This window comes from Ursus americanus, chromosome 21 (assembly GCF_024610735.1).
Source record: "Ursus americanus isolate L20-20 chromosome 21, mUrsAme1.1.p, whole genome shotgun sequence".
Classification (NCBI taxonomy): domain Eukaryota; kingdom Metazoa; phylum Chordata; class Mammalia; order Carnivora; family Ursidae; genus Ursus; species Ursus americanus.
Genome location: NC_142147.1, coordinates 57,018,006 through 57,035,388, shown reverse-complemented (window position 1 = coordinate 57,035,388; position 17,383 = coordinate 57,018,006). Strand labels below are relative to the sequence as shown.

Sequence of the window (17,383 nt, the reverse complement as noted above, 5' to 3'; positions counted from 1 at the left end):
CTACAGGTGTCCTTTCTTGAGTCAAAATAATACACCACCACTCACATTCTTTGGAGTTAATTTCCACTATTCCACAAGGTTTTCTTTTAATGAAATATAGTTGACACGCAATGTTACACTAGTGTCAGGTGTACAGAGTAGTGATTTGACAACTCTGTACATCATGCTGTGCTCACCACGACTGTAGCTGCCTTCTGTCACCACAAGTGCTCTCACTCCATGGACTCAAGTCCCGAGGCTGTAACTGTTATCCCTGTGACTTATTCCATAACTGGGAATCCACTCCCCTTCACCCATTTGGCCCATCTTCCATCCCTCTCTTCTAGCAACCACAGTTCTCTGGATTCATGCGTCTGTTTCTGCAGTTGTTTTTTAGAGTCAACATATAAGGAAAATCGTATGGTATTTGTCTTTGACTTATTTCACTTACCATTGCATAAGGTCATTTGAAAATACCCTGCATAATACCATTACAGGTCCATCCATGTCGCTGCAAATGGCAAGATCTCATTGTTGCTGAACAATATTCCACTGGGTGTGCACACACACCCACCCACAATCAATGGACACTTGGGTTACTTGCGTATCTTGGCTGCTGTAAATAATACTGTAATAAATATAGGGGTGCGTATATTTTTTTCAAAATAGTTTTCTCTTTGGGTAAATACCCAGTGGTGGAATTACTGCATCATATATTTACTATTTTGAGGAACCTCCATGCCGTTTTCCACAGTGACCACACTAATTTACATTCCCTCGAACCATATGTGAGGGTTTACTCTTATTCACATCCTTGCCAACACTTATTTTTAAGATGCCAGCTGTTTTGACAGGTGTGAGAGCTCCTCGTGGTTTGACTGGCATGTTGCTGGTGTGGCGAGTGATGCTGCGCTTCTTTTCACGGCTGTTGGCATCTGTAGGTCTTCCTTGCAAAAATGTCGATTCAGGTCCTCTGCCCTTTTTAAATCAGAGTGTTCGTTTTTTGGTATTGAATTGTACAAGTTATACATTTTAGATATTAACCCCTTACCAGATGTATTATTTCCAAGTATCTTCTCCCATGCAGTAGCTCACCTTTTTGTTTTGTTTCCTTTTCTGTGTGAAAGCTGTTCATTTTGGGGTCGCCCCAGTAGTTTATTTTTGCTTTTTTTTCCCTTGTCTGAGGAGCCACATCCGTTACTATTTTCCTCTAGGTCTTTAATCCGTGTTGAGTCTGTGTGTGGTGTAATATAATGGTCCGTTTCCCAGCACCATTTATTGAAGGCAGTCTTTTCCCCATTGGATATTTTTGCCTACTTTGTCACAGATTAATTGGCCTATAGGGTGAATTTGTCTCTTATGTTCAATGAGCCAACATACCGTGCTGCTCTAGCGTCTGAGGTAGTGTTCCGTGATTCGTCAGTTGTGTGTAACACCCAGTGCTCATCACAACACCTGCCCTCCTCAACACCCACCCCCACCCTTCTGTAACCCTCTGGGAAACAGAGTACGGAGTCTCTCATGGTTCGTCTCCCCCTCTGCTTTCTCCCCCTTCGTTTTCCCCTTTCTTCTCCTACCGATCTCCCTGATATTCCTTATGTTCCACAAATGAGTGAAATCATATGATAATTGTCTTTCTCTGCTTGACTTACTTCACTTAGCATAATCTCCTCCAGTTCCATCCATGTCAATGCAAATATTGGGTAATTGTTCTGATGGCTGAGTAGTATTCCATTGTAAATATGGACCACATCTTCTTTATCTGTTCGTCTGTTGAAGGGCATCTCAGCTCCTTCCACAGTTTGGCTATTGTGGACACGGCTGCTATGAACATTGGGGTGCATATGGTCCTTCTTTTCACTACATCTGTATCTTTGGGGTAAATACCAGTAGTGCAATTGCTGGGTCATGGGGTAGCTCAATTTTTAACTTTCTGAGGAACCTCCACACTGTTTTCCAATGGTTGTACCAGCTTGCATTCCCATAAACATTGTAAGAGGGATCCCCTTTCTCCACATCCTCTCCAACATTTGTTATTTCCTGCCTTGTCAATTTTTTGCCATTCTAACTGGTGTAAGGTGGTATCTCCATGTGGGTTTGATTTGAATTTCCCTGATGCCAAGTGATGTTGAACATTTTTTCATGTGTCAGCTCATTGGAACTGTGTCTGTTCATGTCTTCTGCCCATTACTTGATTGTTTTGGGGTGTTGAAGTTCTTTGTAGATCTTGGATACCAGTCCTTTATCTGTAGTGTCGTTTGCAAATATCTTCTCCCATTCCATGGGCTGCCTTTTAGTTTTGTTGACTGTTTCCTTGGCTGTGCAGAAGCTTTTTATCTTGATGAAGTCCCAAAAGTTCATTTTAGCTTTTGTTTCCCTTGCCTTTGGAGACGTGTCATGAAAGAAGTTGCTGTGGCCGATGTCGGTTACTGCCTGTTTTCCTCTAGGATTTTGATGGATTCCTGTCTCACATCGAGGTCTTCCATCCATTTAGAGTTTATCTTTGTGTGTGGTGGGAGAGAGTGGTCAAGTTTCATTCTTCTGTATATAACGGTCCAATTTTCTCAGCACTATTTATTGAAGAGACTATCTTTTTTCCATTGGATATTCTTTTCTGCTTTGTTGAAGATAGTTGACCATAGAGCCGAGGGTCCATTTCTGGAGTCTCTGTTCTGTTCTATTGGTCTGTGTGTCTGTTTTGTGCCAATACCATGCTTTCTTGGTGATCACAGCTTTGTAGTACAGCTTGAAGTCAAGCAATGTGATACCCCCAACACTGTTTTTCTTTTTCAACATTTTCTTGGCAATTCAGGGTCTTTTCTGGTTCCATACAAATTTCAGGATTGTTTGTTTCAGCACTTTGAAAAATGGCATTGGTATTTTGATCGGGATGACTTTGAAAGTACAGATTGCTCTGGGTAGCATAGACATTTTAACTATGTTTATTCTGCCAAACTGTGAGCATGGGATGTTTTTCCATTTCTTTCATAAGTGTTCTGGAGTTTCTGGAGTATAGATCCTTTACCTCTTTGGTTAGATTAATTCCAAGATATCTTACGGTTTTTGGTGCTATTGTAAATGGAATCGATTCCCTAATTTCTCTTTCTTCAGTGTCATTGTTCGTATATAGAAATGCAACTGATTTCTGTGCATTGATTTTGTATCCTGCAACATTACTGAATTGCTGTTTGAGTTCTAGTAATTTGGGGGTGGAGTGTTTTGGGTTTTTCACATACTGTATCATGTCATCTGTGAAGAGAGACAGTTTGACTTCTTTTTTGCCAATTTGGATGCCTTTTATTTCTTTTTGTTGTCTGATTGCTGTTGCAAGGACTTCTAGTACTATGTTGAATAATAGCGGCATCCTCGTCCTGTTCCTGATCTTAAGGGAAAGGCTTCCAGCTTTTCCCCATTGAGAATATTGGCTGTGGGCTTTTCATATGTTTTTTATGAAATTGAGGAATGTACGCTGTATTTTGTCAAATGCTTTTTCTGCATCAATTGAGAGGACCATCTGATTCTTGTGTCTTGTGTTCTGTCACATTGATTTGCGAATGTTGAACCACCCTTGCATCCCAGGGATGAATCCCACCTGGTCGTGATGGATAATCCTTTTAATGTACTGTTGGATGCTATTAGCTAGGATCTTGTTGAGAATTTTGGCACCCATATTCATCAGGGATATCGGTCTGTAATTCTCCTTTTTGATGGGGTCTTTGCGTGGTTTGGGGATCAAGGTAATGTTGGCCTCGTAGAATGAGTTTGGAAGTTTCAAAAAATTGAAAAAGAGGGGTGCCTGGGTGGCTCAGTCATTAAGCATCTGCCTTCGGCTCAGGGCATGATCCCAGCATTCTGGGATCGAGCCTCACATCAGGCTCCTCCGCTGGGAGCCTGCTTCTTCCTCTCCCACTCCCCCTGCTTGTGTTCCCTCTCTCGCTGGCTGTCAAATAAATTTGAAAAAGAAGGAAAACTTTTTGAGGAACTTCCATACTGTCTCCAGAGTGGCAGTAACAGCCTGCATTCCCACCAGTGTGTAAGAGGGCACCCCTCTCTCCACATCCTCGCCAACATTTGTTGTTCCTCATCTTGTTAATTTTAGCCATTGTAACTGGTTGAAACCCTATGGGATACTGCAAAGGTGGTGCTTAGAGGGAAGTACATAGCCATCCAAGCCTCTGTCAAAAAATTTAGAAAAACCCCAAATGCACAATCTCACAACCAGGTGAGATTTATTCCTGGGATGCAAGGGTGGTTCAACATTCGCAAATCAGCATGAAAGATCACATCAACAAGAACCATATGATCCTCTCAAATAGATGCGGAAAAAGCATTTGACAAAACACAGCATCATTTCCTGATGAAAACTCTTCAGAGTGTAGGGATAGAGGGTACATTCCTCAATTCCATAAAAACCATCTACGAAAAACCCACAGCACATATCATTCTCAATGGGGAGCTTTTCCCTTCAGGTCAGGAACGTGAGGAGCCCCACTCTCACCACTACTGTTCCGCATAGTACTAGAACTCCTAGCCTCAGCAATCAGAAAAGGCATTCAAATTGGCAAAGAATTCAAACTCTCTTCGCAGGTGACATGATACTTTATGTGGAAAATCTGGAAGATTCCACCCCAAAATCGCTAGAACTCATACAGCATCACGGCAGGATACAGTATCAGTGCACAGAAATCAGTTCCCTTTCTATATACTAACAATGTGATGGAAGAAAGAGAAATTAGGGAATCGATTCCATTTACAAGAGCACCAAAAACCATAAGATATCTTGGAATTAATCTAGCCAAAGAGGATCTAGACTCTAGAAATGGAAAAACATCCCGTGCTCATGGATTGGAAGAAAAAACACTGCTCACCTTCCATGCGATCCCTACCAAACTACCAGGGACATGTTTCACGGAGCTGCAACAGACACTCCTAAAATTTGTATGCAACCAGAAAGGGCCCCGAATAGCCAGGGGAATGTTGAAAAACAAAACCAAAGCTGCGGGCACCACAATGCCTGATTTGAAGCTATTATCACAAAGCTGTGATCACCAAGACAGCAGGATACTGGCACAAAAACAGACACATAGATCAATGGAACAGAATAGAAACTCCAGAAATGGCCCCTCAACTCTATGGTCAACTAATCTTCTACAAAGCAGGAAAGAACATCCAGTGGAAAAAAGGCAGTCTCTTCAATTAACGGTGCTGGGAAATTGGACACCTCTACCCAGAAGAATGAAACTGGACCCTTTCCTTACCCCATACACAAAAATAGACGCAAAATGGATGCAATACCTCGACGTGAGACAGGAATCCATCAAAATCCTAGAGGAGAACACAGGCAGTATCTTCTTCAACCTTGGATAAAGCAACTTTTTGCAAGACAGGTCTCTAACGGCAAGGGAAACAGAAGCGAAAATGAACTTTTGGGCGTTCATCAAGATAAAAACTTCCGCACAGCACAGGAAACAGTCAAGAAAACTAAAAGGCAACCCACAGAATGGGAGAAGATATTTGCAAATGACATTTCAGATAAAGGGCTGGAATCCAAGATCTATAAGGAATGGGCAGAAGACAGACAAATGGCTAACAGACACATGAAAAAATATTCAACATCACTAGCCCTCAGGGAAATTCAGATCAAAACCAGAATGAGATACCACCTTACACCAGTTAGAATGGCAAAAATTAACAAGGCAGGAAACAACAAATGTTGGAAAGGATGTGGAGAAAGGGGATCCCTCTTACACTGTTGGTGGGAATGCAAGTTGGTACAGCCACTCCGGACAACAGTATGGAGGTTCCTCAAGATGTTAAAAATAGAGCTACCCTGTGACCCAGCAATTGCACTATTGGGTATTTACCACAAAGATACAGATGTAGTGAAAAGAAGGGGCACCTGCACCCCAATGTTCATAGCAGCATTATCCACTGTGGAAGGAGCCAAGATGCCCTTCAACAGATGGATAAAGAAGATGTGGTCCATATATACAATGGAATATTAGCCCTCAGAAAGAACGATTACCCACCATTTGCATCAACATGGATGGAACTGGAGGGTCTGATGCGAAGTGAAATAAGCAGAGAAAGACAATTATATGGTTTCACTCATATGTGGAGTATAAGAGATAGTGCCCAGGACAATAGGAGAAGGGAGGGAAAACCAAATGGGAAGAAATCAGGGAGACAAACCATATGAGATTCTTGACTCCAGGAAACAAACTGAGGGTCGCAGGAAGGGAGGTGGGTGGGGGAATGGGATAACTGGGTGATGGGCATATGATTTGATGAGCACTGGGTGTTACAATGTTCAACGATTCACCAGTTCAGTGTATCAAAAACCAGTGATGGTTTGGCTAATTGAATTTAAATAAATTTTTAAGAAGCTCTGTAAATGGTAGGGAGTAGCTTGCATCATTTTTCAGTCTCCAGGTGTCTTCTCACTCTGGACGACATTGTACCGTCCCCCCTCCACCTCTCAAGGATACCGTTATTGACCGATCAGATTGACAGAAAACGAACAAGTAAAACCCCACATTCGGGTAGCAAGACAGATGGGGACATGAGCCCCTCACACATCGCTGGTGAGGAGGCCAAATGTGAGACAGCGTTACAGACGAACTTAATACTGATCAATAGGAAATAAAGTAAATTTAGTAAGAATAATGGATATAGAACCAACCACTAAGGACACATCATAGTCGTAACTGTTTCCGACAAGAAACTTCAACAGGTTCTAACAGTGACAATCGCTAACTCTCCATGAGACACATTGATATTAAAATAGAAAATCTTCATAGTGGAGAAACAGCACAGGTAACACCTTAGCCAAACGAACAGTTCACTTCACTTGTAAAGAGTAAAATAGAGATTATGTGACTCCTGATGAGACGAAGCACACACATCTTGCCAAAAGGGTGGATCTTGAATTTCAGTGAGGAACGATCAGAGACCCCAGACTGAGGGACATTCTACACCATAACTAGACGGTACCCTTTCAAAGCGTCAAGATGCTAGAAACAAGCCCTGTTTCAGCCTAAAGAATTCTAAAGAGACAGAATGGCTACATGCGAGGTGGGATGTGGGGCTGGACCCAGGAACAGCAGAAACAGAACATCAGTGTCAACTGGTGAAATGTGAGGCGTCTTCCGGTGATTGATAGCAGGGAATCCGTATTTAAATGTTGATTTTCTATGATCATAATATAATTCTTATGAAATAGGTTAATATTTGCTCTATCTGGGTATTCAGTTACAAATCTGTGTCTGAAAATATTCCAAAAATGTAAAAAAATAAAAAGAAACCTCAGCAAATTACCTTATTGAGGGTGAAATACACACCCTGAAAAACGAAGCCGTAAGACCTTGCTGGCAATAGACGCAACGTGACTGACGGCGGGTAGAGGCCTCGTTCTACGTTGATTCCAAGAAATACAGGAGTCCTAGCTGAGCGAAGAAACGCACGGGTCAGTCCTATTTGCAGGAAGCACTCCGTACGTGGGGTAGGTGTCAAAGAGAAGAGTCCGCTTGGATTCCGAACTACCCATTAAAGAAATCGGTTGTGGAAAAAGGCCAACAACTCTCACAGAAATCCCTGAGTCATAAGAACACAGCTTCCAGGCCCTTTCGAAAACCTTCTCATAGATCTAGATGAGAAAAAGCCTCTTTCCGTCCCAAATGGTCAAAAAGAGAGCAGCCCTGGAACGACACAGTTATCCAAAATCAAACCAGAGAGCTACAGGATAATAAACGGCCTCTGACAACTTCTCCACAGAAAAATGCCAAGGAGAAGGGCACAATTTAATAAGTCCTGAATAAAAACTTTTATAAAGCAACGACCTCTATCAATAAAGAATTCAAGTCGGGCATGTAAACAGAAGGGGGAATGAACCACGAGAGACTGTGGACTCTGGGAAACAGAGGGTTTCAGAGGGGAGGGGGTGGGGGATGGGATAGGCTGGTGATGGGTAGTAAGGAGGGCACGTATTGCATGGAGCACCGGGTGTTATATGCAATTAATGAGTCATGGAACTTGACATCAAAAACCAGGGATGTACTGTATGGTGACTAACATAATAAAAAAATATTATAAAAAAAAGTTCAGGGAAAAGATGAGGCCACAGAAAGAATTGAAAAGTACAGAAGTAAAGAATGTATGTTCAGTCATTTAAAATAAGTCCTTCACAGATGGAAAGATTCTTCGAATAAAAATCGAGAAGGACATGAGCTTTGCCTTCCCACTAAGGACATTAAGCAAACGTTAAACAATCACGGATCATAGATTCACTGTTTTTAAAAAAATGCAGACATGAGTTGAATTTCTGACACAGAGCAATTGTTATCATTCCACATTTAAAAATAAAAGGTCTCGACTCCTCTCACCATCACCTTGGGCAAAGCAGTTCGAGTGTTCACACAAAGTCCTCTGGGCGGGTAATCCTTGCAACAAGCGGTAAGAAGATGTCGTGACCTCTTGGATTCCTGAGGCTATAAATGACCTGAAACAACAAGGATTTTACCAACATGCAGCCTAGACGTTTGTCTCTGTCTCTCTCCTCGGGCTGCGCATTTCCTCCTTTCCCAGACTCGGACTGCGCCTCTGTTCAGAGCAGCTGGGGGTAGAGAACCTGAATCTTGCCCGTCGTCCGTCTGCTCTTCCAGCTCTCCTCCCCCGACAGCACTTCTTTACTTCTAAGGACGGTAGAAGGAGCCTAACCTCAGGCGAGTGTGACTGACTGGTAACGGCCGCCACGCGTCCCCGCATTGAGCGAACATTCTGAGCTGCACTCTGGGTTCCCAAGACAGTGTCCTCATCGGTCAGTTACGGCGGCGGATGGAGGGGCAGACACGCTGTGCATGTGGGGTGCTTGGTCGACTCATCATCCTATCAAATGACAGAACTTCCTCAGCGTCCTTCGAGGGGCCGAGCACCGACTCACCTTGGAGGTGGACCCGGACGTGGGGCAGATGTCTGCAGTCAGAAGACACGGTCCGTCCTGGTCTCTGAGGACTTCCGGCCAAGAGGTAGACTCGATCCAGGGGGACCTGGCGGAGTTGGGGACAGTACGGCCCCAGTTACGCTCCCCCAGCAGCCCAGCTCAGTCACTCCGTGCGCTCCTGGGTGTGAGACAACGGGGACAGTCATTGTGTGTGTGTTACGTTAACATTGTGAGAGGTTCCCCGAGTGCCCCGAGCCCGTCAGTCTGAGATGGGCCACCATCATCTTGACTATGTAATATCTGCTCTCGGTCCTCCTCTCCCGCACACTCCACCTCCAGGCGGACAGAGCTTTTATCTGAAAGAGCCCGGAAAGCTGAAGAATCCAAAATCCTACCTTCACGCCAGGTGCTCCCTGCGCTTTGGTTTTCTCAGTTCAAATTTAGAGCCCTAGAAACAAAAGGAAAAATGAACCATTGGGACCATGTCAAGATAAAAGGCTTCTTTTCACTACATCTGTATCTTTGGGGTAAATCCCTAGTAGTGCAATTGCTGGGTCGTAGGGCAGCTCTGTTCGTCACGTCCTGAGGAAGCTCCGTACTGTTTTCCAGTTCACAGCAGCGATGTCCACAGTAACCAAACTGTGGAAGGGGCCGACATGCCTTCAACAGGGGAATGGATGAAGATGTGCTCCATATATGCAGTGGAGTATTACTCAGCCATCGGAAAGGATGACTACTTACCATTTACATCGACGTGGATGGAACTGGAGGGGATTATGCTAAGGGAAGTAAGTCAAGCAGAGAAGGACAATTATATGCTTTCACTCATGTGGAATTTAAGAAACGAGGGAGAGGATCATAGGGGAAGAAATCAGAGTGGGAGACGAACCATGAGAGACTCTTGACTCTGGGAAACAAACTGAGGGCTGCGGAAAGGGAGGTGAGTGGGGGATGGGGTAGCGGGGATGTGATGAGCACTGGGTGTTATACACAACCGATGAATCCTTGAACCCTACATCTGAAAGTAATGATGTACTCTGTTGGCTAATGGATATTAAATTTAGACCCTTAGAATGAATGTCTTTATAAGTGAGTCCCACTTCACTGTGGGAAACCAGTATCCCTTTGCTCTGTCCTGCTCCTTTTCAAATCTCCGTCTAAGTAGACACAGTATCAGATTAATGCTCTGTCTTCACCTCCTCGTAGCCCTCCCCCGCCCCCCCAGCCAACTGCTCTCCAAGCCCACAAGTCCTATACATCTCTCAGACTGGTCCCCTTCTCCTGTTTAATCCACCCCTTTATTTACGAGCTAAATAGAGAAAATTAATACGACCCAGGCCCTGTCTTTAATGGTGTGGTTCTCAGGACAGTTCTTCTTTCCATAGGAGTTCCACGTGTGACCACACTTACCTTTATTAACATAAGCAGCACCTGTACTCCAGACACTGAGGTGCCTTCTCAGTCTTCAGCATCAGACACTTCGGCAATCGTGTCCTGAAAGACGAATCAGAAATTAATGTGAGGGGCGCCTGGTGGCTCAGTCAGTTAAGCATCTGCCTTCTGCTCGGGTCATGATCCCGGGGTCCTGGGATCGAGTCCTGCGTCCAGGTCCCCGCTCAGTGGAGAGTCTGCTTCTCCCTCTGCCCCCTCTAAAAATAAAATCTTTTTAAAAAGTGTGACAATACTGCAGTGTTTTATTTTTGATTGATCTGATTAATATCCAGCAATTGCCATGATGTAAATTCAGGAAGGTCATTCTGTCATTTGAAAACAACTGGAGTTTTAAACTTACGTTCTTGAGGAAACTTTTACAAATTAAAGTTATTACTTTTTATTATGTTAGCATAATCATAGAAAATCCCTATTTTTCATCATTTGGTAAAATATTAACCTTCTTAGTGATTTCATCCATTTCCTGCGAGGACTGAACTCCATGAAGCATATAAAGCCCTCAAAACAGTTCTTTATACATTTCAAGTTCTAGGCAGGTGTCACCTGTTATTTATTACCAGACAATATCATGATCACTATTATCTCCCGGCTGCTGCAGAAACGTATTTCCTCATGAAATGCGCACGGGCCGCCGAAGAGCAGCCTCCCCTCAAGCACACAGACCAGCCCACGCCTGCGCGAACCCCGAACCCCCGCGCGCGCACGCTCCTCCTACCTGCGCGAACCCCGAACCCCCGCGCGCGCACGCTCCTCCTACCTGCGCGAACCCCGAACCCCCGCGCGCGCACGCTCCTCCTACCTGCGCGAACCCCGAACCCCCGCGCGCGCACGCTCCTCCTACCTGGTCCGAGCCGCTCGGGGTGACGGCGTCGTCGTGTCTCACCAAGCCCTCGCCCCGGGCAGAGCAGCAGGGCTCCGCACTGGGGTAACGGGAGCGTGCTGGGATCCGCTCCAACGAGGGTGGACCAGACATCTCAACGCAGCCCTGGGTTTCAGTGAAGCTCCCGGACTGCTGGCTTCACGTCTTGAATTTGGGTGGAATGATCCCTTTAAATTGGCCGCAGAAGCTGCCAGAACGGCTGAGCTCAGCAGCTGACACAGGTAAAGCGCCGTGTTTGGCGCGCAGAGCCGGTCGTCCCTCCGGAGTGGGAGCTGAGGAGGAGGAATCTGGCAGCCGGCCGAGCGCGCAGACCCGGACGAGCTTGGAACCTGGGCGGAGAGACCCCGGAGGAGTAAACAGCGGGCGGCACCGGACTAAGGGCAGCGGACAGCACCTGACGGAGGAGACCGAGGGTCTTCCGGCAGAGGACACACTGGTCGCTGCAAGCCAGACCCCCTGGCACGTCTCTGCAGCCTGGGAGCACCGGCAGAGTCCCTCTGACGCCCCCGCTGCCCTGTCTCCTCCCGGCCCCCTCGCAGGACAGCTCGGGGGAGTAAGAGCAGCCCCGGTCCGAACGGCCCACCGCTGCCCCCTGGAAAAAGGGGTTCTGGGACATCTGGCTTCAGCCCTGCGCCGCCGAGAGGGAGAGAGAACGTTGCTCCCGCCCCGGCTTGTGACGAGAAAGAGCTGTACAAACCTCCGACTGCAGAGAGCTGGGGCTGCACTCTAGACAGCTAGCCCCAAACCGAAGGGGGCTCGCGGAGGGGAAGAGGGGGGTCCGCAGGCACTCACTGGGGCGCACCCCGGGGCGCCTGCTGCAGGAGCTCGGCTAGAGCAGCGCAGAGCCTGTGACGGCAGAGCGCACAGACGGGCGGGGTGGTGGGAAAACCCTGGGGTGGGGGGGAGTGGAAAAATGACGTCTACACCGCCTTCAGGCTGCTTCTCCACGAAACGCACCAGACGCCCATCGCTCTCACGGAGGGAGCCCCAAGAACTGTCCTTCGTGGGACACCCTGGGGACGGACACAGCAGGCCTGCGGGAGGCGCGCCCGGTCGGAGAGGGAGTCTCGGAGACCCCAGTGTAGACGCGGTTGGGGCTCCCAGCTGCCTCTCACTGAGCGCCCCTCAGCAGCCCCTCCCCCTCCAGATGGCCCGGAGCCGGGTTAGCAGGGCCGACGGGGACATGCGCTGCGGGAAGCCTCTCGCGCCAGGTTTCCAGGGGCGCCGCCTGTGTTCGGTGGACAGGCAGCCGCAGCGGCACCTGTGTTCGGCGAGAACAGGGACTGGGCTCCTGCGATGTTCGCTTCCTTTCGCTTTCCTTTGAACCGTAATGCTCCATCACAAGAAAAATCATCCCCTCCTTTCCTAGCTCAACTGAGGAAAAAGAAAACCCTTTAATCTTGGGGAAAGGGGCACCGCTACTGACCGGGGGCGTCGGTGCCCATCCCCCGCTCCACAAACACCGCCGGAATTCACCGCCAGCAGGTCTGTTAGAGAAAAACACGTTTCATGACCTGTGTTCAAGATGGTAAAGCAGGATTTCATCAGGAGCATCGGGGGGGGGGGGGTCCACTGGATGGGAGTTCACAGTGGGGGGAGAGAGCGATCTGAACCCTGCTTCAACACGAGCAAGTGGGTATTTGCAGCGGGGGACGGGGGGCAGTAGGTAGAAATTACTGAGGGGAGAGACCTGCGGTAAGAGGGGGTCTGGCTACACCTACCAGATCAGATCCTTGTGGAAGGCAGGAAGGTCAATCAGACGTCACCTGGAAGATGGGGGGTAAGTACCCCATCAGGTATGGAGGTGAGCAGATATCCAGCATGCGGGTTCTTGCTGAATCTAGGTTTTACAAGGACGTGCACAGAAGGGTACAGGAGAAGGTTCAGGAACCTGAAAAGGTCAAGCAGAGAATCTTTGTCAGCCCCCCTCTTGTTCAAGGAAAAAAGATTCTTTCCTTTGAAAAATACAGCCCAGTTTCTCATTCGGTTGTCTTCTTAAGGACCAGCTGAACTTGGACTTGGTAGAGACGATATTTGCGGGATGATACTAACAGGCGTTGTTAAAGAGGGGAGTTTTTAGGACCATAAAAGATGAACAGAAACCGAGTTTCTGAGTCCACAGGGCAGCCAGTGAGATTTGTAAACAAGCGTGACACATCTTCAAATGTGCAGCGGGGAGGGCAGTGGCCATCTGAAGAATGTTCCTGGTTTGCACTTAGAGTGTCTCTTGATGGCGTCAGGCAGCAGATGAACTTTCTGAGCGGCTCATACAGTGAGCAGCAGGAAGCCTGCCAGGTGTCACTGTGGTCCTAAGTTTCCTTTTACGTTTATATTAAGTTGTTTACCTTCAGCTTCAGGAAAAGAACAGCTTTTGTTCTCATGATTGTAAGACAAAAAGGAAAAAGAGACCTTAAAAAGTCAGACCTGAAAAACAGGGTCTCAGCTCTGGTTTGGCCTGAAAAGTGCATTAGTTCTCAGGATAGACTTGCAGCTGGATATTGGGGAAAACTCGAATTCGAGATTCCGTAAGGACTGGCAGAATGCTCCAGACAGAACCCACAGGCAGGCATTACTGCTTTCCATTAAAACAAAAAACAAAAAACGACAAAGCAAAAAAACCCAAACCAAACCACAACAAAACCTCTCTACGAATACTCATTTCCATCAAAGATAATCAATGTTCGTCTACTTTGTTTGCAAAATCAGCCCGATTTCAGAAAACTGATTATTTACATAAGTGCAGCAAGAAGAGTGATCAGATAGGGCTTTTTTTTTTTTTTTTTGGAGTTTGCTCTGCTGCAAGTTTTCATAGCAATCTCAGATTGGATATTTGTTTTTTTAAGATTTTATTCATCTGAGAGAGAGAGAAAGAGAGAGAGAAAGCAGAGTAGGGGGAGGGGCAGAGGGAGAAGCTTGCTCCCCGCTGAGCGGGGATCCTGACCCAATCCCAGGACCCTGGGATCATGACTGAGCAAAGGCAGACGCCTAATCGACTGAGCCACCCAGGCGCCCCCCTCAGATTGGATTTTTTTTTTTTTTAAGATTTTATTTATTTATTCGACAGAGATAGAGACAGCCAGCGAGAGAGGGAACACAAGCAGGGGGAGTGGGAGAGGAAGAAGCAGGCTCATAGCAGAGGAGCCTGATGCGGGGCTTGATCCCATAACGCCGGGATCACGCCCTGAGCCGAAGGCAGACGCTTAACCGCTGTGCCACCCAGGCGCCCCTCAGATTGGATTTTTAAAAGCCTCTCGAGGCCGGGAAGCCAAGCCGAGAATCTGCCATGGGGCCTTACCTGCAACACCTATAGATTGGGGTGAATTCCTCTCTTCTCAAGGTCTCCAGATATCCCGAGGTTCCTTACTGACCCGTAAGGTGGGGAGCCCCATACACCGGGCAGAGGCTGGTTTCTCCAAGCAGGACTTTGATCCTTAAAGTCCGCTTTGGTTCCTTCTAGTTGTCTGGCCGTATCTGGCTCAATGCACGTCATCCTCAAACATGAAACTCCAGTCACGGCCTCGGTACTTTAACCAACTGGTTTCCAACTGTGTCCGGTTCCAAGAAGAGAAGAGATTTTTATTGAACTTACGCAAATAACTATGTTGCCATGAAAATTAGAACACGCACTCACAGTTTCCAAATTCTGGGGGGATCAGGTAGGGAGAAAAGATAAATTACTCAGTGTAAACAGATGTGAAGCATTTATCAAACTGCTCTAAGTTATAGATAGCTTAAAAGAGAAGTTTTTATTTTTAAGTCTGGAAATCAAAACAGGAAATAGCCAGCAGTGTTTCAAACAGAAAGTCATAAAAGTCATAATCATCCTCATCCGTCCCATGGAACGAAATCCTACCTGCTCGATCTGGGGTTAGCAGTTATTTTGAATCCGTTGGCTTCTTCGTTAGTTCTGCGAGTTCTCAGTCCCCTGGCTGGGTCTCGAAGTTGTTCAAGCGATGCCATCACGGAGCCTACTTTCCTGGAACCAGCTGGAACCATGCTTTCGGAAAAGAATCCGAGTAAAACAATCTGTGGAAGACAGAAGATGCAAAATGGCCAAGATGGAAGATCCAAAGAGAGTTCGTCTGACGAGGAAACTTAGCTGTTTCTGTGACGTACAGCAGTTTAACGTCGTGCCCCCCAAGCCTCATCAGCTGAACACATCTCTTTGACGGGGCGAGGGACACAAATCCTTCGAGCCTTGGTGCGAGTTTTCCACTCGCTTATCCAACTCACACTTGCCTGGAGTCAGCCCCCATGCGAGTCCTTTCCAAATCACCCCACAGCACACACCCGCTCCTGGTGGTCGAGCCTCCGCTCCCACTGACACTCGGTGCCAGCGGCTGACTGCAGGCCCAGGGGACAGTTGGCCCTGTCTGAGGACACTTTCAGCTGTCACAACCGGAGGAAGGGTTGCCGCTACTGGCATCTGGCGGGTAAGAGGCAGGGGTGCTGCTCAACGCCCCACAAGGCACGTCCTCCCACAACAAAGAAAGATCTTGTCACGAGGGTCAATCTACTGACGCTGAGAACCTTGATCTAGATCCCAGGTGAAAGCCGAGAGCCTCTTCATAACGAACCCCCAAATTCGCGGACCTATTCCCCAAGCCCGGATCTAGCTCAGAAAACTACAGTCCAGTGGTTTCTTTTTGCCTTTGCGGTGCCAAGCCCCGAAACCAGAACGTTCAGAAGTGCAGGAATGGGCTTTGCAGAGAGACCGACCACAGTGCCTGACACGGACACTTGTCCACAGGGTCAAGCCTGGATTCCTCCGTACGGAGGAGACAGATCTCTCCAGGCATCCGCAGCTTGCAGACAATCAATTCACCTTCTGGTCTTAGGGGCCCTGACAACGCATAGAGACCTTGTCCCCCATCCTAGAGACCCTTGTCTCGACCACTTCCAGGACGACCCGGCACTAGACGAGCACACGCTGTTTTCTACTGAGCACCGTGGGCTCCCGGATTTCCTCTGCTGTGACCTCCCGTCTGCAGCCCCAGTGATGGTGGAGGAGGCTTCTCCCAAACCGTATCAGCTGTAAATGTAGGTAGCGGTTAAGAGCAGATACGACTTTGAATCTGCTTCTCTCCCTACCCTGGCGAGCGAGACAGCTGACAGACGAGGTCAGTTCTGGTTTTGCCTGAAAAGTACGTTGAAGTTCTCAGGACAGGACTGGAATTTTCCCAATGCATCACTCCATAACGACAGGCCTTGGACACGTGACCTACTCTCTGTGCTTCAATTTTGTCAGTCTTAACATGGGAACACATCACGTACCTCATTCATCGGTGAGTTTCCATACATAGTAGGTCCATAAAAACATCCTGTGCCCCCCCCACCAGCTGGTTTTACTGAAAGCACCACGGTGGGGGGAAGCTTTGAACCCACACAGGGGAGCCTGACTTCCTGTCCCTTGAACGTGCTGCACAATCTTGGACGGGATATTTAACTCGGCTTAGCCTCAACCTCATTGTCAATGAGCTGCTCGTAATATTTCTTCCTTGAAATGCTGTAATATACCTTTGATTCCATTATGTGATATGTGCACACAGCTTTAAAATAATCTCACATTTTAAAAATCAGTAATGAAGGGAGGGAAAACTGGGAAGAAATCAGAGAGGGAGACAAACCATGAGAGACTCCGGACTCCGGGAAACAAACGGAGGTTACAGAAGGGAGGGGGTGGGGGTGGGGTAGCCGGGCGGTGGGTAGTAAGGAGGGCACGTGTTGTGGGGAGCACTGGGTGTCATTTGTAACCAATGGATCACTGAACACTACCTCACAAACCAATGATGTATTATATGGTGCCAACTGAGCACAGTAAAAAAATCAGTAATGAAACAGCAGACTTGAACACTACAGACCGAACGGACCTAACAAATCTAGAGCTTTTTTAAAACTTTAAATTAGCCAACATATAGCACGTTAGTTTCAGATGTAAAGCTCGATAATTCCTTAGTTGTAACACTCAGCGCTCATCACATCACGTGCCCTCCTTAAAGCCCATCACCCAGTCACCCCATCCTCCCACCCACCTCCCCCCAGCAACCCTCAGTTTGTTCCCCATAGTTAAGAGTTTCTCATTCGTCTCCTTCTCTGATGACTTCCCATTCGGTTTTCCCTCCCTTCCCCCATGG

General features: G+C 47.2%; 2 long non-coding RNA genes across 5 annotated transcripts in view; one reads left to right on the top strand and one right to left on the bottom strand.

Moving 5' to 3' along the window:
- Window positions 1-10,390, top strand: part of LOC123777430 (uncharacterized) — a 50,453-nt gene extending 40,063 nt beyond the window's left edge. For 3 of the 4 annotated variants that reach the window (XR_015720827.1, XR_015720826.1, XR_015720828.1), the window contains one exon: window positions 10,303-10,389. This is a non-coding gene — a long non-coding RNA (uncharacterized LOC123777430). Of the gene's footprint in view, window positions 1-9,526; window positions 9,858-10,302 lie in introns of all 4 variants that reach the window. The other variant, XR_015720829.1, reaches the window with a different exon arrangement.
- Window positions 10,283-15,534, bottom strand: LOC148108341 (uncharacterized). Its single transcript, XR_015720836.1, has 5 exons — window positions 15,103-15,534; window positions 14,545-14,794; window positions 12,971-13,140; window positions 11,211-11,578; window positions 10,283-10,411 (listed from the first exon to the last, which is right to left on the bottom strand). It is a non-coding gene; the product is annotated as an uncharacterized LOC148108341 (long non-coding RNA).
- Between the last annotated feature and the right edge of the window lie 1,849 nt (window positions 15,535-17,383).